Here is a 23,272-nt window from a genome sequence, read left to right as displayed (position 1 = left end):
GACGTAGGGTGTTACGCTCCGTGCGGCCCGAACCTATCTAAGTCTTGTGTTCCTTGCACCTTCGAGTTCCTGATCTCGGCGTCTCCTCACCCAAAACTTACCACCTTGGGTATACCCCTCGGTGGGCAGCCGGTTAAACACCGACAGAACCGATTTGGGATATGTATGTGAATCGATTGTGTTTGTAATATAGATGTGATATTTGTGATATAGATGTGATGTTGGTGGTCTTTGTGATCATATATGTGTTTTTGATATATATGTGTGGATGAAATAGAAATCTAGATTAAAATGGGTAGTTCTGGGCAGTTTGCCGAGTGCAAACACTCGGCAAAATCTGAAGAATCTTTGCCGAGTGTTTACACTCGGCAAAATGTGAAGAATCTTTGCCGAGTGTTTACACTCGGCAAAGAAATTATCTTTACCGAGTGTCAGGACCTGACACTCGGTAATGATAATTTCTTTGCCGAGCGCCAGGTCCTTGACGCTCGGCAAAGATAATTTCTTTGCCGAGTGTCAAAGACCCGGCACTCGGCAAAGCGTCCGTTAGGTGTCTGCTCCGTCACGGCGCTTAAATTTTGCCGAGTGCAGGACTTTGCGCTCGGCAAAGGCTTTGCCGAGTGCCCGACGAAATGGACTCGGCAAAGTCCCCTTTGCCGACATTTTCTCTTCCGTGTGTCCTTTGCCGAGTGCAACCCTCGGCAAAGGCTTTGCCGAGTGTTTTTGGAGCTTTGCCGAGTGTTTTTGACGCTCGGCAAAATAGCCGTTTCCCGTAGTGAAAGTAGCCGGAACAGTCAACAGTGTAGGAGACCTGCAGGTACGTACGTGACGACGGTACAAACGCCGAGCACAGATAGATCCACCTAATTTAATACGCCGAGCCGTATGTAGTGCGGATCGAGGGCGGCATTGTCTCCAAACTGTCTCGTAGCTCGAGTTACTGACCACTGCGCCGCGTCTGCCCGGCCTCGCGGTATGTATGTACACGCGATTGAATACGCAGGTCTGTACGTACGAATTCGAACGTGGCCGTCAGTTGCTGTCTCGCTGTTACGACGTACTCGTACGACGCCACCTACGTTAGTCACTGTACCCGATGATCCGGTGGCCTTGATACACTAAACATGGGTGCTGCATTATCTGCACCTCATCATAAGTTATACTAGGATCTAATGGAGCAGGCAAATTTAAAACCACTGTTTCTGATCACAGTGACTATGTACATATGGTAGTTCCTAGTGCAGAGAATTAATACGTGTCATGCAGGTTGATCGACCTCGTCCCATGCATAAAGCAGGATCTCGGAGGGAGCATGCAAATAAATCCTCAAGGCTGCCACGCTGCTACTCCCAGTTTCAGTGTGCAGCAGTGAAGTCCCGTTCCATGTGACGAGCTTGCCTCAACTCCCAACACCACAACGGAACACATGTTTTCCGTGGATCGCGAGATGCCCCTCTCCCCGGCTTCAGGCCAGCAGCCTGCGTTGATTCCATGTGTCTGCTCAAAAATATTTTACTTGTTCGATGAGAAACTCTCCTGTCGATGTGGAGGAAACCAGGGCAGGCGACCGCAGCAGACTTGCAGAGAGATCTATCCCAAAAAAAATGCTCTTGCGTTGATCGATGGAGATGGGGATGGAGCCATCAGCCATGAAGGAGAGTTTTACCGGTCAAATTTCTACGGTGTCATACTGTCATGGGTGCAGGATGCCAACCAACTTTTGTTGCAGGAGATGGTGGAGCAGAAGCAGAAAGCACTGGGTTCCTGTGACAAATCACATGTGGCAACACAGGTGTATGCGCATCCATCCGAGGCTAGCTATCTGTGCGATCTGCCTGCTCCGGGTGGGAAAAGGTTGCTTGCTTGCTTCACCCGTTCTGAACGCTGAATAATTGGTTGGTGCTGATCAGCCATTTCCTTTTGCTGCCAGCATTCTAGCGTTTTGAGTAGCTAGCAGTTTAGGAACGGTACTGTAGTTAGTGTTAGCTGTAATGAAGCTGGGCACATGGCTATTAATAGCCCGATTTGTGCTCATTAAGGAAGGGGAAAGGGAGTTGCCCATGTCCTGTGTCCTCTGCCCTGTCCGCTGTTGGCCTCAAGTTAAGCCTGACGAGGAAGCTGCAATTGCTTTGCTGTCTTCCAAGACTCTAGGTCCCAACCAGGCAATGCAACCACCATCACATCTGACACGAAAGATGCTGCCCCAAACCCAAAGTAATTAACCATTAGCCACTGCTACAAGTAGTATGATACCATCTAGCCTTTTTCAGCCTTAAGTTGTACCGTAACTTGTACCAGTATTAACAAACAACGGTTAACCGCTTACTAGGGGCCTGTTTAAATGGATTTGGGGTGGCAAAACTTTTTGCCATAATCTTTTGGGCCAAAAGTTTTGGCATTCAAACTTTACATCTTGGTGTTTAGATGCATGGCAAAACTTTAGTACTTCAGGAAACAAAGACTGATTTGCCCTCATTTAATGCATGATTTGGTTCATTAATTGGTAGCCATGCAAAGGCATGCGTGTTGCATGTTGCTCGCCATTGCACTTTATTTCAGCATAAATAGTTCAAGTACACAACATTGTCGTCAACAACACAAATGACTCACACGTTACATTTAAAGTACACCATTCCAATTGTCACGATCTATTTAACAAACCAAGGGCAATCGAGTCACGGAAAGCATTCATCAATGCAGATTCATCCCTTACTGTCCGAGTACGTGGCTGAGAGATCGATGCTTCAGGTGGAACATAGTTTTCATCACGATCACAAAGATCAAAGTCTCTATCCACTATTCCACTTGTTCTAATGAAGTTATGGAGTGCCATGCATGCAACGATAATTTCGGTTTGCCTATAAGGTGCATAACTTGGCATTTGCAACAAAATTCTTCACTTCATCTTCAAAACTCCAAAAACCCTCTCGATGATATTTCTAAGAGATGAATGTGTGAAGTTGAAGATTTCTTTTTTACCTTGTGCCTCCAGGCCATCTTGGAACTCCGGAAGATGGTACTTGGTTCCCTTGTAGAGCGCAAGGTAACCTGGACGGTTTGGGTAGCCGGAGTCCACCAGGTAAAATTTTCCTACACAATGGAACGATGTTGTAAGTTTCACTATTTCAAGTAGAAGCCGCAAATGCAACGGCAGCAAGGTCTTTACCTGTCGGTGGATATGGGAAGACGTGGTTGTACTTGGTCGTAGCATCAATGACACTCTCATGTCATGTACAGAACCAGGCCATCCAACAAGGATAAATGTGAACCTCATATCAAAATCACAAACAACCAGCACATTTTGTGTTGTCATACCCTTGCGGCACATATGCTGAACCACCTTATCACTTGGCACCACACAAGGTATGTGAGTACATCTAATGCTCCTATACAATTGTTGAAGAAGGGATGGAACCTTCGGTTTCTCAATCTAGGATGAATTGTTCTGAATTCTGGGTCGACTGGCTTAATGATATCTGCAGCTAGCTCTACCACACTTCTCAAAACTTTCTTAAAGTTGTTGTGAACTGTGCCTAGTGATCTCTCGAATCTATCCTCAGCTTGCCTAACAGACTATGGTGCTCCTAGTATCCATAGGAACATTCCTAGAGCCTCAACCGAGGTACTCTTTCTACTAGATTTCAGTCCATATGACTGTACCAAAAGATCATGAAGCCGATGGAACATAGTTGGGCTCATTCTAAACATTTTGTAGCATTTGTTCCTATCTCCTAGCTTCCTCTCTACCCATTCAAGTCCACTTTGATGACAGATTGAATCTAAGGAAAACTTAAACCCTAATGTGGTGATGGCTACTGAGTAAAATGGAGTTAGGGGCGTGCAAGTTCCCTAGAAGCAATCCTAATGGGTTCCAACACAGTACACAGGCCAACGGCCCAACAGACGGTGACACAGCACCTTGACAGATTCTGGACGCCCACTTATTTCAACAATTCTCGTCGACTCAGAAGGAATTTTGAGGTGAAACCGGTGTCATTGGAAGCTCTATAAAATTCTGGTTCCAACCATATGTAGAACATCCCAATCCGACTCTGTATATGGCCAGGGCATCAATTTTGGTGAAGTCAGGTTCTGAAATCCGAGGTGGAGTCGAAGTCGACTTGGACTTGGACTCCTGCTTGGTGTGGACGTCCTAACTCCTCCTCCTTGACTCCTTGGCCTTCTCCAAGTTCTTGCCAGTCCTCTCCATTATTCCTAATCAATAAAACATGCATGGATCGAAGCGTAAGTTCTGAAAAATAATTGACAAGGTTAGAACATACCTGAAGATCCAACTGTCGCGCACGTGCTCTAGTGATAGGTCCTTGCATTGTATGCAAAGGAGAGATATCCTCATCATCTTCCCCCTCTTGAATTGGAGTCGTCCTCAACTCAAATTCATCTTCCTCACCCAAGTATAGCTTCAAATCTGAAATGTTAAATGTGGGACTAACCCAAACTCGGGAGACAACTCAAGTTTATATGCATTGTCATTTATCTTCTCAAGAACCTGAAAAGATCCAGCATCACGTGGCATGAGCTTGGACTTTCTCAAATCCTTAAACCTATCTTTTCTCAAATAAACCCACACCAAATCACCGGGTTCCAATTTTACCTCCTTCCTACCTTTATTAGCAGCAATTCGATACATTTCCTTTATTTTTTTCAATTTGCAACTTAGTAGTTTCATGCAACTTAAGAATAAATTCAGAACATTGTGTAGTATCGAAGTTCACAATTTCAGAAGGTGCTAAAGGTAGCAAATCAATTGAAGCACGAGGATTGAAACCATAAACTACCATAAAGGAACTTAACTTGGTTGTGGAGTGAATAGATCTGTTATAAGCAAACTCAATATGTGGCAAACACTCCTCCCACAACCTCAAATTATCTTTCAAAATAGCCCACAACATAGTAGACAAGGTACGATTAACTACCTCCGTTTGCCCATCAGTTTGTGGATGACAAGTAGTAGAAAACAGCAACGTTCCTAATTTATACCATAAAGTTCTCCAAAAATAGCTCAAAAACTTAGCATCCCTATCAGAAACAATAGTATTTAGTACACCATGCAAACGCACAACCTCATTAAATAACAAATCAGCAACATGTGAAGCATTGTCGGTCTTGTGATAGGGTATAAAATGTGCCATTTTAGAGAAACAATCAACAACCACAAAGACACTATCCCTCTTCCTCTTTGTTCTAGACAATCCTAAAATAAAGTCCATAGAAATATCCTCCCAAGGTGCACGAGAAACAGGAAGAGGCATATACAGACCATGTGGATTAAGTCGAGACTTAGCTTTGTTGCATGTGGTGCAACGCGAGACGTAGCGCTCCACATCACGCCGCATCTGTGGCCAAAAGAAGTGAGCGGCCAGCACGTCATCTGTCTTTTTAACACCAAAATGTCCCATCAAACCACAGCTATGCGCTTCCTACAACAACAAAAGACGAACGGAGCTAGCTGGAACACACAGCTTGTTAGCACGGTAGAGAAGGCCTTCACGCAGCAGAAATTTTGGCCACGTTCTTCCCTCTCTACAATTTTCAAAAGCATCTTTGAAGTCCAAATCAGTAGCATATAATCCCTTTATTGTCTCTAAACCAAAGATTTTATGAGAAAGTTGGGACAACATTGTATAATGTCTAGATAAAGCATCGGCAATCACATTGTCTTTCCCTTTCTTATATTTAATGATGTAAGGAAATGACTCTATGAACTCAATCCATTTAGCATGGCGTTTGTTCAGATTAGCTTGCCCTTTAAGGTACTTCAAAGATTCATGATCCGAATGTATGACAAATTCTTTAGACCATAGGTAATGTTGTCAAGTTTGTAAGACTCGCACTAAAGCATAAAATTCTTTGTCATATGTAGAATAATTCAGCGAAGGACCATGCAATTTTTCACTAAAGAAAGCAACATGTTTACCTCCTTGTATGAGCACTCCTCCAATGCCAATCCTGCTTGCATCACACTCAAGCTCGAAGGTCTTCTCAAAATCAGGAAGTTGCAGCAACGGTGCTTGTGTAAGCTTCAACTTGAGAGCATCAAAAGCTTGTTGTTGTGCTAGTCCCCATCGAAACAGCACTCCCTTCTTTGTCAACTCGTGGAGAGGTGCTGTAATGGTGCTGAAATCCCGCACGAAACGTTGGTAAAAACCTACAAGACCAAGAAAACTTCGAACCTGCGTTACGGTAGTCAGGAGTGGCTAGCTTGTGATGGCAACAATCTTTGCCTCGTCCACCTCAATGCCCTGCGATGTAACAACATAACCAAGAAAAGACACACGATCGGTGCAAAAGGTGCACTTCTCAAGGTTACCAAATAAACGTGCATCGCGCAAGACATTAAAAAAAGCATGCAAATGTTCAAGATGTGCATCATATGACTTGCTGTAAATAAGGATATCATCAAAATAAACCACCATAAATTTACCAATGAAAGCACGTAAATCCTCGTTCATCAATCTCATGAAAGTGCTGGGCGCATTAGTTAAACCAAAAGACATGAGTAACCATTCATAAAGACCGAACTTAGTTTTAAAGACAGTTTTCCATTCATCTCCTAAAGCCATACGAATCTGATGATATCCACTACGTAAATCAATCTTGGAGAAAATAATAGAACCACTTAACTCATCAAGCATGTCATCCAATCGAGGAATAGGATAGCGATATCGAATGGTAATGTTATTGATGGCTCTACAATCAACACACATGCGTCAAGTGCCATATTTCTTAGGAACCAAAAGAACAGGAATAGAACAAAGAACTAAGGCTCTCACAAATGTACCCGCGGTCCAGAAGGTTTTGGATTTGTCGCTGAATTTCCTTAGTCTCGTTGGGGTTGGTCCTGTAGGCGGCACGGTTTGACAAGCTAGCCCCTAGAATCAAATCAATCTTGTGCTCAATGCCTTGCACAGGTGGTAATCCGGGGAGTATCTCTGATGGAAAGACATCCATATACTCCTACAAAAGGTTAGCAACAGCAGGTGGCAAAGCAATGGAAGCGTCCTCAATGGAATATAAAGCATGTTTGCACACTAAAACATAGCAAGATCCATTAGAGGCAGATAACTCATCAAGATCAGATTTAGTTGCAAGCAAAATAGGATTTTTTAACTTAATAGGTTGCTGATTTTCAGAATTGAAAACACCCTTTTTGCTTAGCATTATTCTTTTTCTCATTCTCAAATTGCACAATTTCAGTGGGAGTCATTGGAAGCAACACAATTTTCTTGCCCTTATGCATGAGAGTGTACTTATTAGATCTACCATGGTGAATAGCATCAGTATCAAACTCCCAAGAACGTCCCAACAAAAGAGAGCAAGCATCCATAGGCACCACATCAAAATCAGCAAAGTCACGGTAAGACCCAATTGAAAAATGTATCCTTGCTGTTTTTTTACCTTTACCTTACCGTTGTTGTTAAACCATTGAATGTAGTAAGGATGTGGATGCTCCCGCATGGTCAAGCCAAGCTTCTTGACCATCTCAACATTCACCAAATTGTTGCAGCTATCTCCATCAATGATTGTATGCACACGGTAGTTCTCAAGAAACATGTGGAAAAGGTTGTGATGTTGGTGTTTGGCATCCTCTCCAACCTGGCGCTCAAAGTTCGGTGCACAATTAAGATCCTGTAGTTGTTGGTCACACATGTACCAAGAACCTACTCAGCACCGTTATCGGAACCTGAAATGTTAGCTACAATAATATCTTCATCGTCAATATCAAAAGCACTAACATACCCACCATCAGCAGTAGCAATGATCGCCCGTTTGCTAAGGCAATCTCGCTGCATATGGCCAAATCCTTGGCAGCGGTGGCACTTGATGTCGGAGGTGCGACCAATGGAAGTGTTGGGCACCATAGCCTTTGCTGCAACACCAGGAGGCGTCTGGGACTTGCTGCTGTCTTGTTCCTTTGATGTTGAAGGTGCGGTGCTGCGTACAACACCGGTGGAGGGAGGTGTGGCCGCACGTACGCTCGAGGAGGGCGCCGCTTTGGCTGGCACCGGAAGCTGCCGTGGCGTGAAGGTGTTGTTCCGACGCTGTTGTTGGCGACTCTGCCGTTCTTTTTCTGCCAACATAGCAAGTTGAAACAAACGTTGTATAGAATGATATTCCTTATAATCAATTATGTCCTGGATCTCACGCCGCAAGCCCCCATAAAACCTAACAATATGGTCTTCCTGATCCTCAACTACCCCACAACGAAGCATACCTTTCTGCAACTCTTGTTAGTACTCTTGGACTGACATGTCACCTTGATCAAAGCATTGTAATTTTTTACAAAGATCACGTCTATAGGATGGAGGAACAAACCTAGCGCACATCTCTTCTTTTAACGTAGTCCATGTTTGTGGGTCATTACGTGCATTGACAAGTTCATTCCACCAAATGATAGCAAAATCTTTAAACTCACTAGTGGCTTATCTAACTCTTTGACGCTCAGGAACAAGATGAGAGCTAAATTTTTATTCTACCGTCATCTCCCAATCTAAGTAAGTCTCAGCATGAGGACGACGTCTACCATTACCTCACATACCTTGACGAGGACGTAGAAGGCAACGGCGCTGCTGTGCATCAACCTCGTCGTCGTCAAACTCGTCTTCTGTGTCGTTGTGAGCACGACCGCCGGCAGCAGGGACGATGGGGGTTGGAGCATGGTGGGGAAAACGAGCCTCCACCGCGTCCAGCCGTGTGGCAAGACCTTCAACACTTGTAAGCATCATCTGAAAGGTGTTGGTTGTAGTGGTCTGGTACTTGTTGAAAGCGTCAGTCATCGCCCGCATCATGTCTTTTAGTTCCATATGGGACACGCACTCATTATCATCCGGAGGTGTAGAAGGAGAGGTCTTGTCCATCGGCTTCATTCCTGCCATTGTTAGAATAAAATAGAAAAGAAGGCAAAAAGGTTGTGAACCCTACTACTACACTCTCTAAAGTGGAAGTGGAAAACAAGCATTAAGATGCATCTTACCCCGCTCTTACAAGTGTCTTACCAGCACTGCAGGTGGCAAACGGTGATCGGTATGATAACACGTAGAGAGTGGGTGTGATTGCAAGGGTTACCTGTTCTGCTCGAGAGCAGGTGGAGCTTGGGAAGGCTCAAATGCAGTATATGTATGTGGCACACAAGTTAGTAACAGATAGTAATGCTGAATAAGTGAAAGATATCTAGACCCCTTAGTGGGTTTTGGTGGTAGATGACAAAGCACATATATATCTAATCATGTTATCGAGCATGTGTGCAGGGGCTAAGATTGATGAAGCAAAGCGTATTGCAAAAACATGACCCCTCAAAAGGGAAATGAAAAGTGATGTTTCAAATTTACTTGGGGAATTCGATTTTATTTTGAAATTGAGTATAGGAAAGCCATACTATCAAGAGGGACTTTGATCCATAGGTGTTGATGTAGTAGTTGTACTCAAGAGAACCTATAAAAGTCATGAGAATCAAACCTACCACTAAAAATAGCCTTCTTGTGAAAATCCTAGTTTATCCGGACCGTCCGGTTCACTATCCCGAATGTCCGGACATTGTGATCCGGAGTATCCGGACAGTCACCCGGAGTCTCCGGGTAACGGTTACTCATCCGAAGTTTCTCTGGGACCGGAGTCTCCGGACCCCTATATCCGGAGTATCCGGACATATACCTAGAGTATCCGGGTACCCTTCACCCAACGGCTAGTTTTCTGTGAGAAGGGGTATAAATACCCCCCATACCCCTTCATTTATCTCTCTCTTGCTCATTTGAATCTGAACACGCCAGCAAGCAAAAGGAGAGCTCTCTCACTTCCCCTCCTTCATTCTTGAGTGATTTTCTTTGGGGATTTGAGTGAGATTGTTGCAAGAGCAAAGATTGGTGCTAGTAAGCTTTCATTCCATCTCTTGAGCACAACACTCCTAGCCGGTGGATCCAAGTTTATTACTCTTGGAGCTTCAAACTCCTAGACGGCTAGGCGTCGCTTGTGAGTGTTCAAGCAAGTTGTGAGCACCACAAGAAGTTTGTAATCTTCATTCCTCGCGGAGGAACACATAGTAAGTAACCTTGAGTTTGAGCGTTGGTCTCACCCCTGGAAGAGGAGCATAGGGGTTCTTGAGCATCGTTTCTTGAATCCTTTCTCAACGGAGACGTAGCTTCTTTGGGAGTGAACTTCGGGAAACAAATTTTGTCTCTCTTTTGTGCCCCTTACTAGTTTTATTAGATATTTGCTTGTGAGACTAACTTTCTAGGGTTTGAGGTTGATCTACAATTATATTAGTCTTTAGAGCAAGACAACTGGTTAGAAACACTTCTAAAATACTACTAGCTTGCCTAAATTTACTCGATCTAAATTTCAGTATCAATATCTTGTTAGTGCATACATTGTTTCATACCCGAACTCTCTGGACAATATTTCCGGAAACTCCGGACACAAAACCCGGAGTATCCAGACATATATCCGGAGTATCCGGACACCTGTGTTACTGACAGTGTGTAAAGTATTTTAAGTTTCAGATTAGCCTATTCACCCCCCTCTAGGCATTTTGAGATCCTTTCAATAAGTGTCCAAAGAACTTAACCTAGTTGCTGGCCTAAAAATGTATTAGAACAGTTGTGGCAACAAGCAAGGAATAAGGATGAAAGATGATGAACAACGAAGGCAGTATCAGCAAATATCCAGCACCACTAGTACAAATCAAAATTTTGTTTTTTTTGCTTTTACGTTTTTGATATTTTTTTCTCAACCAGGGGCACAAGGGAATGAACACCACCAAGTATCAGCTCACACCAATGAAAGATGTGATCGGTACAAATTCGGGAGCGCTTGGAAAAACTGGTGCTGGAACTTCGAAGCTCGAATCGAGTGCATTTCTGATTTTTTTTAATTTTTTGAGAATGCCCTACCCGGCGTAGCGGGGTTATCGTATGTGCAATTTTTCGAGAGCTTTTTGAAAAAAAAATCACCTCAATCGGATTTTCGAGCGAAAAGTTATGCCCAATTTAAGGAGGACCCTCCAAATTAGGTTTCTGTGGCAGTGGAAACTGAATTGGATGCGAATCGATGGATTGGTGGATGGAAATTTTTTTGGAGATTGATTTTTTTAGATGGCAGCGGATGGAAGAAACAAAACTGAACTAAGATAAATCTAAACCAGTAACCAAACTCAACCTAGGACACAGACTCAGAACTACGGACTCCGAGACTAAATTGTGCAAAAGGCTGAGCGAGGGTTGTAGGTCGAGAAGAGTACAAAATTTTTTCTGGCTTGTTTGTCGACTATAGGACCGAAATAAAATGAATCTAAAGGCACACGAGTATACCTCACGGGCAACCTGGCTCTGATACCACTTGATAGGAGGATGAGTCCGGATCTTTCGAGAGGTACGGTAAACTTGATTGGTGCAGAACTTGACGTTGATGAACCAAGGCTCCGAACGAACGGAACCTCGCAATCACTACACCACTACTCCATTGGTTATCACCCGTGGCACATGGACGACCTCGCCATGAAAGCTTATCCCTTGGCCTTCTCCAAGTCGTCGCCGGTCCTCTCCATTGTTCCTAATCAATAAAACATGCATGGATCCAAGCGTAAGTTCTGAAAAATAATTGACAAGGTTAGAATATACCTGGAGATCCAACTGTCGCGCACGTGCTCCAGTGATCGGTCCTTGCATTGTATGCAAAGGAGAGATGTCCTCATCAGTTTCGCCCCCTTGCCTCACGAAGAAGAAAGTCTTTTCTCCATCTCCAGAGAGGCGAGCTTCAAACCGCGCACAATCCTTTTCTTCTTGGGGCTCCTACAAACTCCAAGAGCTCACCAAGAATATCCGAGTCACCAAGACCGTCTAGGTGCCGTCAAACACCAAGAGTAACAAGCTTCTCCAAAAGCTTTCACTTGACCCACAACATAGCTGGCCATGAGATTCAAGCACACTTGGTACTCCCTATGCACTAGTGATGTCCTTAATCTTTAAATTAAGAGCCCGAACTAGCCGTTGCTCATGTCCTGCTCACGCGGGGGGGGGGGGGGGGCGGGCCGAAGGGCTGTCCATAACGAGGCATAAGCGTCTTATCACAGGAATCGCTGGCCGTGGCATGCCGCACGGCGTGGTCACCGGAGGGCCTGTTTGTGTGCCGTTTGGCACACCAACAGGGTCGTGCCGGTTTGGTTTGAGCAAGGGGCACGCGCTTATGAGTTTCCGTATGGTACTAATAATTCAGCGCGGGATTTTCGTGCGGTGACAGTGTGCCGCGTACGCCTTCTGCGGCCGCGCTGGCGACGGCCCTCTCTCGCCGGCGACGAGTCGAAGGCGAACCGCCCTGGGTCCACGTCGCTGCCGGACACGCTCCCACTTCGTGTGACCTCGAACACCGCCGTCGTCTCTGACTCGGAGAGGCCCAGGAGGGTCTTGAGGACCACGGTAAGAGGAACATGAGCAGCCAGGCGGATCGAACACGAGACGATACCCTGCATGCATATATACAAGTACTCGCCCACTCGCAACATGGCCAAACTGTTCTAATTAACGACTAATTTCAATCGCTGAGATGATCAAGACATCAAGGCATTTTCAACATTATTTCCTTGTATATCCTTTTATTTCCTTTCTTTTTCACAGTACGGCATCAAGGCAATTTCAGCGTTATTCATTACAGTAAGCAATAATATCCTGAGAGTGAGATAGCCAACAAACACCTTATTCACTGTTGTCACGTCACGCTAGACGTGTTGAGTATTGACCATGGACCACCTATCCCCATCAGCCCCCATACTTCTTCTTGTAGTCCTGCCACAGCTGCTCACTACCGGAGACGCGATCTTTGCCGAGGGCCAAATCGTTTGCCGAGAGCAAAACATCGGGTACTCGGCAAAGACACATTTTGCCGAGTGTAGCCCTCGGCAAAGGAAAACACTCGGCAAAAGTGTATGTGCCGAGAGCAAAACACTCGGCAAAAAAGAACACTCGGCAAAGATAGGCTATGCCGAGAGCCCGTTATCTTTGCCGAGTGTACTCCACAGGGCACTCGGCAAAGACCCAGTTTGCCGAGAGCCGGCAATAGACACTCGGCAAAGAGAGGTCTTTGCCGAGTGTCCTTGACGACACTCGGCAAACAAGTTTTGTTTTTTCCATTTAATTGGCACCAAACTTTTTGTATTATAATTATACGTTAAGTTGAACTATATATATAATTTTAGCCTATTACTCTAATTGTTTGGTGTATTTAGTCAATTTATTTCATTTGATTGAATTTCTTGAGATAATTCAAATTTGAACTGCGAGTCGATCGAGGAATTGAAAAAAGTGAATCCAAAAATTATATTCATATTATTGAGCGTACGTTGATGCCATATCCACGAACGGACAATAAATTTTAAAGATTATGTTCACGACACGTAACCACAAATTTAGGATCCAGTTGTTTTTAAATTCCATAAAATGCAAATTTGGTCAGAAAATTATGAAACTTGTCGAGATGTCATGATATCATATGGGGAGGCTGTGGTAAAATTTTGATATGGTTTCGTGAAAGTTGTAACGTACGATGCTTACAAATCTATATGTCCTTCACATGTGATAATGAAACTTCTTTCCATATGTTTCGCATTCTAAGCATCGTACGTTAAAACTTTCACGAAACCATATCAAAATTTTACCACAGCCTCGCCATATGATATCATGACATCACGACAAGTTTCATAATTTTCTGAACAAATTTGCGTTTAATGGAATTTAAAAACAACTGGATCCTAAGTTTGTGGTTACGTGTCGTGAACATAATCTTTAAAATTTATTGTCCGTTCGTGGATATGGCATCAACGTACGCTCAATAATATGAATATAATTTTTCGATTCACTTTTTTCAATTCCTCGATCGACCCGCAGTTCAAATTTGAATTATCTCAAGAAATTCAATCAAATGAAATAAATTGACTAAATATACCAAACAATTAGAGTAATGGGCTAAAATTGTATATATAGTTCAACTTAACGTATAATTACAATACAAAAAGTTTGGTGCCAATTAAAAGGAAAAAACAAAACTTATTTGCCGAGTGTCGTCAAGGACACTCGGCAAAGACCCCTTTGCCGAGAGCCAGACGTACGGCTCTCGGCAAAGGTCTCTTTGCCGAGTGCCCGCGATGCGGCTCTCGGCAAACTGCCCTTTGCCGAGTGCCGTGATCTGGCCCTCGGCAAAGGCTGGGGTTTATGCGCCCGGGACTTAAACGTTTCCCATTCAAACGCGACCGCCCCCGCCCCGCACCCCGCCGCCGCCCCGCTGTCGCGCCCGCACCGGCCGCCGCCGCGCTCCACCCGCCGCGCCCGCCCGCCGCGCCCCGCCCCCCGCGCCGCCGCCGCCCCGCCCGCCCGCCCCGCCCCCCGCGCCGCCGCCGCCCCGCCCGTGCCCGCGGCCGCCCGGCCCGCCCCGCACCGCACCGCGCCCCGCCCCGCCCGCCCCGCACCCCGCCGCCGCCCCGCCCCGCCCGCCCGCCCCGCCCCGCCCGCCCGCCCCGCCCCCCGCGCCGCCGCCGCCCCGCCCGTGCCCGCGGCCGCCCGGCCCGCCGCGCCCGGCCGCCGCCCCGCCCGCCGCGCCTGCCGCCGCCCCGCCCGCGGCCCCCGCGCCGCCGCCGCGTAGCGAGCCCGCGTCGTGAGCCCGACCTCAGTGCCGGCCTCGCCGCGACCCCGCGGCCCTACACCGTGCCTTCTCCCAGCTCCCCGACGACCTCCACGACTGCGCGCACCGCCTCTCCACGCCGAGCTGTGCGCACCACTGCCTCCAGTCCCCAGCCGCGCGCCCGACAACCTGCAGGTGCCTATCTTGTTGAAAACCATAACTCACAGTGGTAAGAGTGGTCACATGAATGAATTAGAGTCAAAGACTAGTTTGTAACTTCTTATAAATTGTCACATGAATGAATACAGAGTGACATTAGTGGGGAACTTTCACGCTTGACATTTTTCAAATTGAGCGTAATAGCTTGATGTTTGCCTTATCTCATCATCCAATGTCCATATCTAATTTTTCTTTTAGTGCTAAGCCTATCTCAACAACGATAGTTACGTTCCTCTTCAGTTACATGTAGGAATGTGTACAGCATTTCTTCCTGCTGTGTCCAAACTTATGTGTGTTCACAAATATTTTGATCATGTGTCATTGAGACAAAGACCTCTGTAATTAGTAAATCACTACCTAACTGATACTATGATTCGTAATTTGTCTAACTACTCTATGGCTATTTACATGCTTTTCTTGTTATAGATGAATCTCATGAGTGGAAATATATCCTTTTATTTGTTCCATAATGAACCCTTTTATTTGTTCCATAATGAGTCCTTTTATTTGTTCTAGCAGAATTGAACGGTGATTCGGAAGTCCACCTCGACTGAAGTTGCAACTAGTCTTTATCTCTTGCAGCACTCGGTAAAATTTCTTATCTTTTTTTGTTGAATGGTCTGAATGTTGTATAGTTAGCTATTTAGTTAGCCATAGAGTTAGTTAGCTACATAGTAATATGCCTAGTAATATAACTATAATAACTATAATAACTACATAGTAATATGCCTAGCTAAGATATAAAGATCTGTCCAAGATCTGTCTAAGATATACATAGGCATTAAAACATATTTTCTTTAAAATTATCTATACATTATGTTATACTTTTTATGTAAAAATTTTCAAAGTTATATGTGATCATCGTAGGTGGCTTCCTTAAAAACCATCTAGAGTATACTACATACTGTGTGGTATGTACAAATCCATTGAATATAATTTTTACTTACTAGTTTTACTTAAATTGGTGCATTAGAGGATGGAGGACCGTGAGTGGATGCACTCTGGGTGGTTAAGTCGGGGTCAGGTCACCGATGAATGGATCGACAAGACCGATGCATTTTTGGAAATGGTGTTTGGCGAAGCTGCTAAAGGAGCGGATAGAATGTTCTGTCCATGCAGCAAATGCGAAAACAGGAAGAGACAAACGAAGAAGGTCATGGGGGAACATCTCTGGAAGAATGGATTTACGACAGACTACAGTCGGTGGATCTATCACGGTGAAGCCGGTCGTATTAGAGAAGAGGTGGTGAGACAACGCGTCGAGGATTATGATGCTGATGCCGGGGTAGCGGACATGTTAGATGACTTTCACGGTGCACAGTTCGCTGAAGGCCGTACAGAGGAGGAGCCAGAGGCAAGTGCAAAGGCGTTCTACAAAATGCTTGACGCGGCACAAAAACCCCTTCATGCACATACAACGGTTTCTCAGCTGGATGCCATTGGACGTGTAATGGCGTTGAAGTCGCAATATAGTTGGAGCCGAGAAGGGTTCGATGCTATGTTGACGGTTTTTGCCAGCATGCTCCCCGAGGGTCACATTCTGCCGAAGAGCTTGTACGAGTCGCAGAAACTCCTTCGTGCACTGAAGATGCCGTACGACAAGATACATGCATGTCCGAAGGGGTGCGTCCTGTTTAGGAAGGAACACGCGGAAGAAAAGTACTGTCCTAAGTGTAAATCCTCTAGGTTCCTGGAGGTTGATTCCGGTGATGGCCACAAGACACAGCTTCAAATCCCCGTGGCAATTCTACGTTACCTTCCATTCATACCGAGGATCCAGCGGTTGTACATGAGTGAAGAATCTGCGAAACAGATGACATGGCACAAAAATGGCAAACGTTACAATCCTGAGAAGATGGTACATGCATCCGATGGTGAAGCATGGAGGCACTTTGATACCATTCATCATGAGAAAGCTAGAGATGCTCGTAATGTGCGTATTGCGTTGGCAACGGATGGGTTCAATCCTTATGGTGACATGGCTGCCACATACACATGTTGGCCCGTGTTCGTTATCCCACTCAATCTTCCTCCCGGCGTATGTTTTCAGCGACAGAATGTATTGTTGTCCTTGATTATTCCTGGACACCCGGGGGATAAAATGGGTGTGTTCATGGAGCCTCTCATTGATGATTTGGTCCGTGCTTGGGAGGAAGGTGTGTGGACATATGATCGGGCTACAAAGACAAACTTCAAGATGCATGTTTGGTACCAATACTCCATGCATGACTTCCTAGCGTATGGGGTATTTAGCGGCTGGTGTGTCCAAGGGAAGTGCCCATGCCCAGTATGCAAGGAAGACCTTAAGTTCAATTGGTTGCCGAAGGGTGGCAAGTACTCGTCGTTCGACAAACACCGACAATTCCTGCCTCTTGACCATCCATTCAGACGAGACATCAAGAACTTTACCAAAGGTGTCGCGGTGACAGACCTTGCACCTCCGATCAAGACCAGTGCCGTGGTTCGTCAGCACATAGATGGTCTCGTGGTCAAACCACAAGGTGGCTTTGAGGGATACAGTGAGCAACATTTCTGGACTCATAAGTCGGGTTTGACTCGACTGCCCTATTATGATGACCTTCTCCTTCCACACAACATTGATGTAATGCATACTGAAAAGAATGTCGCTGAGTCAGTTTGGGGAACACTCATGGACATTCCCGGTAAGACAAAGGACAACGTTAAAGCTAGACTGGATATAGCAACGTTGTGCGATAGACGAAACCTAGAGATGCAGCCTCCTGGTCGCGGAAAGACATGGACAAAGCCTAAGGCCGATTACGTCTTGAGCAAAGATCAAAGGAAGGAAGTACTACAATGGATCAAGACGTTGATGTTCCCTGATGGGTATGCAGCTAATCTGAGTAGGGGTGTCAACCTCTCTACTATGCGAGTCTTAGGGATGAAGAGTCACGACTACCACATATGGATTGAGCGGCTTCTTCCGGTGATGGTTCGAGGCTATGTCCCTGAGCGTGTCTGGCTAGTGCTTGCAGAGTTGAGCTATTTCTTCCGCCAGCTTTGTGCAAAGGAGTTATCTCGGACCTTGGTTGCTGACTTAGAAAGATCTGCACCGGTCTTGGTCTGTAAGTTGGAGAAGATGTTTCCACCCAGCTTCTTCAACAAGATGGAGCATTTGATTTTGCACCTTCCATATGAGGCTCGGATGGGGGGGCCCGTGCTTGGTCGTTGGTGCTATCCAATCGAGAGATGTCTAAAGGTTCTTCGAAAGAAATGTGGAAATAAATGCAAAATCGAGGCTTCCATGGCAGAGGCATACATTCTGGAGGAGGTGTCCAACTTCACAACAACATACTATGGCGACAACCTCCCTAGCGTGCATAATCCACCGCCTCGATACAATGCTAACGAAAATGAGTCAACCCTCAGCATTTTTCGAGGTCAACTTGGAACCGCAAGTGGTTCAGTCACCAAAACATTGAGTCATCAAGAGTGGCGTCAGATAATGATGTATGTGTTGACCAACCTTGAGGAGATGGCGCCGTACATAGAGCAATTTATTTGCGAATTCTGGCGACAAGGAGGTAGTCCTGCCCCGCAGCAACTTGATTTCCTTCTTAGTCATGGTGCGGGAAATGGAGGGCCCAATTTCATTTCTTGGATCAAACATAAGGTATCGTCCGATCTATCGTGTCTCGGTTCATTTCATTTCCTTTCATTTGAAGTTCTTCTTACATTCGATCTACCGTGTGCTCAAACTTGTAGGCTCAAAGGGATACGTCTATGAGTGCTGAGTTGAGACAGGTTTCCGATGGCTTTAAATATAGGGTGAAATCATACTCTGGTTATGACGTGAATGGATATCGTTTTTGGACAAGAAGGTACGAGGAAAGTCGACCCAATCGGAAGACCACCAATTCAGGAGTTTTCACACCTGGTCTAGATGGAGTCGAGTATTATGGAACAATTGAAGAAATATACGAGCTCAGTTTTGGTGGTTCCAAACCTCTTAATCCTGTGATATTTAAATGTCATTGGTTTGATCCACAAGTCACTAGAAGCACACATGTAAATCTTGGTATAGTCGAGATTCGACAGGATTCTACCTTACCGGGGGACGATGTTTATATTGTTGCCCAACAGGCAAAACAAGTTTATTATCTCCCATATGCATGTCAAACCAAAGAACATCTTAAGGGTTGGTATGTTGTGTATAAGGTATCACCGCACGGCAAATTACCTGTCCCAAATGATGAAGACTACATCTTAGACCCAAACACAAATGACTTGGAGTTCTTTCAAGAAGAGGGGTTAGAAGGCCGATTTGAGATAGACTTAACTGAGGATGTCCGAATGGAAGTTGAAATTGTGGTTGATGATGAGGAGGCGGATGAGGTGCAAAACGCGAATGACTTACATATGCTAGAAAGGTTTCATTTAGGCAACGTCGATCACGACATTGATTCAGATAGTCTTGAGTACAACTTGGTTGATAGTGATGATGAGAGTTATGATCCAGCTAATCCCGATCATGAAGATTATTTCTAATCAATGTAATACTATTATTATGTTTTATTTACTTTGCATTTCTTTTAGGTACATTTTGTTTATCTGTACTTATTGTTTTTACTCTTCTTAATTGTAGGTGATTGAGCAAAGATGGTTGGCGGGATGAGGAGCGTGTCTGGGCTTTACCAGCAGGCTAGGTCCAGGTTTTCTGGGCGGTCTGCTCCTTCAGCTCGGGCGGCGTCTGCTTCAGCTCAGGCGGCGTCTGCTCCTGATCGGGAGGCACCTGTCAGGAGGAGGAGGGGGAGGAGGAGGAGGAGGACTAGACAGGAGCCGGAGGAGGAGGAGGAGGAGGAGGCGCGGGTGGAGACGCAGCAGCAGGAGGAGCAGGGGGAGGAGGAGGAGGAGGAGGAGGAGGCGGTGGCGGCACAGCAGGAGGACGAGGATCTTGGGGGAGATCCACAGGGCGGCGGTACCGCGTCTGGTTCCGGTACCGCCTCAGGTTCCGGCACGTCTGCTTCCGGCGTGTCGCGTGTGTACTTGCGAGGTCCAGCTACTCTACCTCGCCGACCGATACCTCTAACGAGGCGCCCGATTATTGCACCCGATGGAAAAGCGTAAGTAACTTTAGATTTTATCATTGCTTCTTCCTGTTTTAAATTCCAAATAAAAACTAATTATTTTTCTCAATCACTTGAGCAGGAGCTGGCTGATAGTGGAGAGTGGAGGGTGTCACACACGCCAGGTCAATGGCATTCTCGGGCTTCTTTGTAGAGAGCACTACCCCGGGCTTGTTGAGTTCGGAGGAGTGGTGGAGCCGGCCACTACCTTCGACCACTACGCCGCCGCCCCAGACGCTGAAGATCGAGACGGTAGAAGATTCAGGAACAAGGCAGAGCGGGTAAAGCAGGAGCTGTGGGTAAGTGCTCGATACATCGTATTCATTGCACATTATTGAAATAATGAATTGATTCATCGCGTTTGTATGCAGGATTTCTTCAGATGTCGCCCAGGAATGGAGGCCAAGGCGGATGCGGTGGCTGATAAGTGTTGTCATACACTTGTCACCAACCTGCACTACGAGGCACGCGTCCAGGCCATCATTAATTACCACGCCACTGTCCTTGGTGAGAGGATGAACAAAGAGCAAGCAAGAACCATGAGGTTGACTCGGGAGCAATACCTGGAGGTAAGTACATTAGTTGTTGTCGACATTAACGATTAATTTCCGCTGCTGCTACGTCACTTATACTTCATTTCTGTAGATGATTCCTTATTGGTGCTCGGCGCATCCCGACTGCTGGCAACGAATCGTGGACCAGTGGTGCACGGAGGAGTGGGAGCAGACGCACAACACTCGCCGAGAGCACCGTTTGATGATGCCAGGTGTGACACACCATCAAGGCAGCCGTAGCCTCAACGCATACAGAGAAGCCTGGGTATGACAATTCAGTTATTAATTCTAACACTCAATTATGTATGATCTTCTAATCATCTTGCTGGTTTCATCGCAGTCGTCGTCACATGGTGGGCAGCCGTGCAATGAGTTCAAGGGATATGCTCTAGCCCACAAGGGCAAGGCGAGGGCTGACATCGACTACAACCCGGAGGACGGGCCTGAGGCATACAGCAACCCGAGTGTCCACACCCGCCTCACTGAGTACACCTCTATGGCAAGGGAGGTCCATGGACCAGACTTCGATCCGACGACTGAGGATCTTGACGTGGAGGTTGTCATGAGGGTCGGAGGAGGAAAGAAGCACGGCCGCTACTGGATTGCCGACAGCGCAATAGACCCGTCCTCTGCTCCCACTCTATCTCAGATTCGAGCAAGGAGCACGAGCTCGAGCCCCGCCATACGACCCCGGGCCTCCAGGTACCAGGCCCTCCAGGTGATTGTTTCTTTATCCTACTTCACACTATACGTTGATTCATTCTTTCTTTGCATTACCGTAACATTAGGATTTAAATTGTGCAGCAACAACTCGAAGAAGAGAGGAACAGACGTATGGAGTTGGAGGCGAGGAGTCAACAGTTGGAGGCGAGGATGAGTGCCGACCAAGCGAGGATGGCGGAAATGTTTCAATACATGCAGAGTCTGGGCGCCGCAACGGGTGTACCTCCGCCAACTTCACTCTTTCCGCCAACATTCGGCACTCCGGTGAGTTCAGTACGCTCTTTGAATGTATTGTTGTGTTGTGTCTCAAACTTCTTTTCTTTGCAGAATCAGTCGGCGGGCTCAAATGATCCATATGCATCGCCAAAGTCGGGAGCGTATCCTAATCCGGGGCTTGGAGCGTCTCCGGGTGTTGGAGCGTCTCCGGGTGTTGGAGCGTCTCCGGGTGTTGGAGCATCTCAGAATCCGGGAACTTGGCCACCACCACAGGGAACTTGGCCGCCACCACCAAGTTGAGCTATTCACACTTTGACTTATCGATATGTTGCAACTTTAGGACTTGTGTATGATATTTGAACTTGGAACTATGAACTTGCTCTATCGTGGATGATTGTATTGTGTTGCAACTCTAGAACTTGGTCTATTGTGTTTGAACTTGGCCTATTATCTATTGTGTTTGAACTTGGCCTATTGTGGATGACTGTATTGTGGACTATTGTGGATGAATCTCTTTATTGTGTTGTGGTCTATATTGTGGTATATTGTCTGCTGAATAAAAATAGGTTCTGGACCCTTTGCCGAGTGCCCCAGGTTTTGCCGAGAGCAGGCTCTCGGCAAAGGGTCCTAAACTTTACCGAGCGCTAGGCCATGCTCTCGGCAAAGAGGCCCATGCTTTGCCGAGAGCAGGCACTCGGCAAAGAGGCCCATGCTTTGCCGAGAGCAGGCTCTCGGCAAAGGTGCGCCTGTTTGCCGAGTGCCGGGTCAGGTTCTCGGCAAAGGTGCCGTAACGGCCACACAGCCAACAGGTAGTATCCTTTTCTTTGCCGAGGGCCCCGTTTGCTCTCGGCAAATAGTTTGCCGAGCGCCCGAGAAAGGGCTCTCGGCAAAGCCTCCTTTGCCGACAGAAAATTTGCCGAGAGATCTTTGCCGAGAGCCCCTCTCGGCAAACTCTTTGCCGAGAGGCTTTGTAGATTTACCGAGTGCTTCTGGCACTCGGCAAATCTGCTGCATCCGGTAGTGGCTGCATGCTCTTCCCCAGGATCTGCGCGAAGAAGTCGTCGCTGTACCCATCCTTCATCTTGGCGTTGAGCTGCGCCGCGAACCCCGGCTTGAGGGAGTCGCATTAGTCAAGGAACCTCGCCGTGACGTCGTAGCCCTGGTCCCACCGGTCGCCCTGCCCCGGCTTCACCCAGTGCCCCGGCGCGTACCCGGCCTTGAGCCGCACGTAGTCGGCGATGCCCTCGATGAGGCCGCCGTTCGCCCTCCCCCGCCCGTCCCACTGCAACACGTGCGTCGCCTCGTGGTACAGCACGCCGGTCACCTCGGTCCTGACGTCGCCGGAGTAGCCGCCGACGTACCGGGCGCTGAGGTGGATGCCATTGGCGCTCGTGAAGGCGACGCCGCCGGTGTCCTCGACGACGAGGGTGACCGCGTCCACGGGCTTGCGCTCGGCGGGGCTGCGCTGGTTGAAGGTGCTCTAGATGAAGGTGGACGCGTCGGAGAGGACACGCCTGGCGTAGCCGAGCCCGACGGCCTGGTCGAAGCGCCGGCCGCTGTCGCGTCAAACGTGACGGCGCCGGCCGCCGACGCGGCCGCAGCCAGGGCCAAGAGGGAAGCGACCGTGGCGACGTGAAGCTTCTTCATCTTGTGCTGGTTGCTGCCTGCTTTGCCTGCAGCGAGTGTCACACGGCAATACAGCCTGCAGTGTCGGGGGCCGTCAACAAATCGGTCGGGCTTTATTTTACTCCCCACCAGTAATGATAAGATAACAAGAGGGGGAGGGCGGTGAAATTAGGCCGGGCATGTGGATTAACGAATGTATGCGTATGTGTATGCATGTACTGCTGC

The 23,272-nt window shown here is 46.9% G+C and overlaps 1 pseudogene; it reads right to left on the bottom strand.

Annotated features, from left to right (window-relative positions):
• Window positions 1-12,767: 12,767 nt before the first annotated feature.
• Window positions 12,768-23,068, bottom strand: LOC112876763 (annotated as a pseudogene).
• Between the last annotated feature and the right edge of the window lie 204 nt (window positions 23,069-23,272).

This window comes from Panicum hallii, chromosome 9, assembly GCF_002211085.1.
Source record: "Panicum hallii strain FIL2 chromosome 9, PHallii_v3.1, whole genome shotgun sequence".
Lineage (NCBI taxonomy): Eukaryota > Viridiplantae > Streptophyta > Magnoliopsida > Poales > Poaceae > Panicum > Panicum hallii.
The sequence above is the reverse complement of the archived record's forward strand: the minus strand, read 5'-3'. Positions and strand labels throughout refer to the sequence as shown.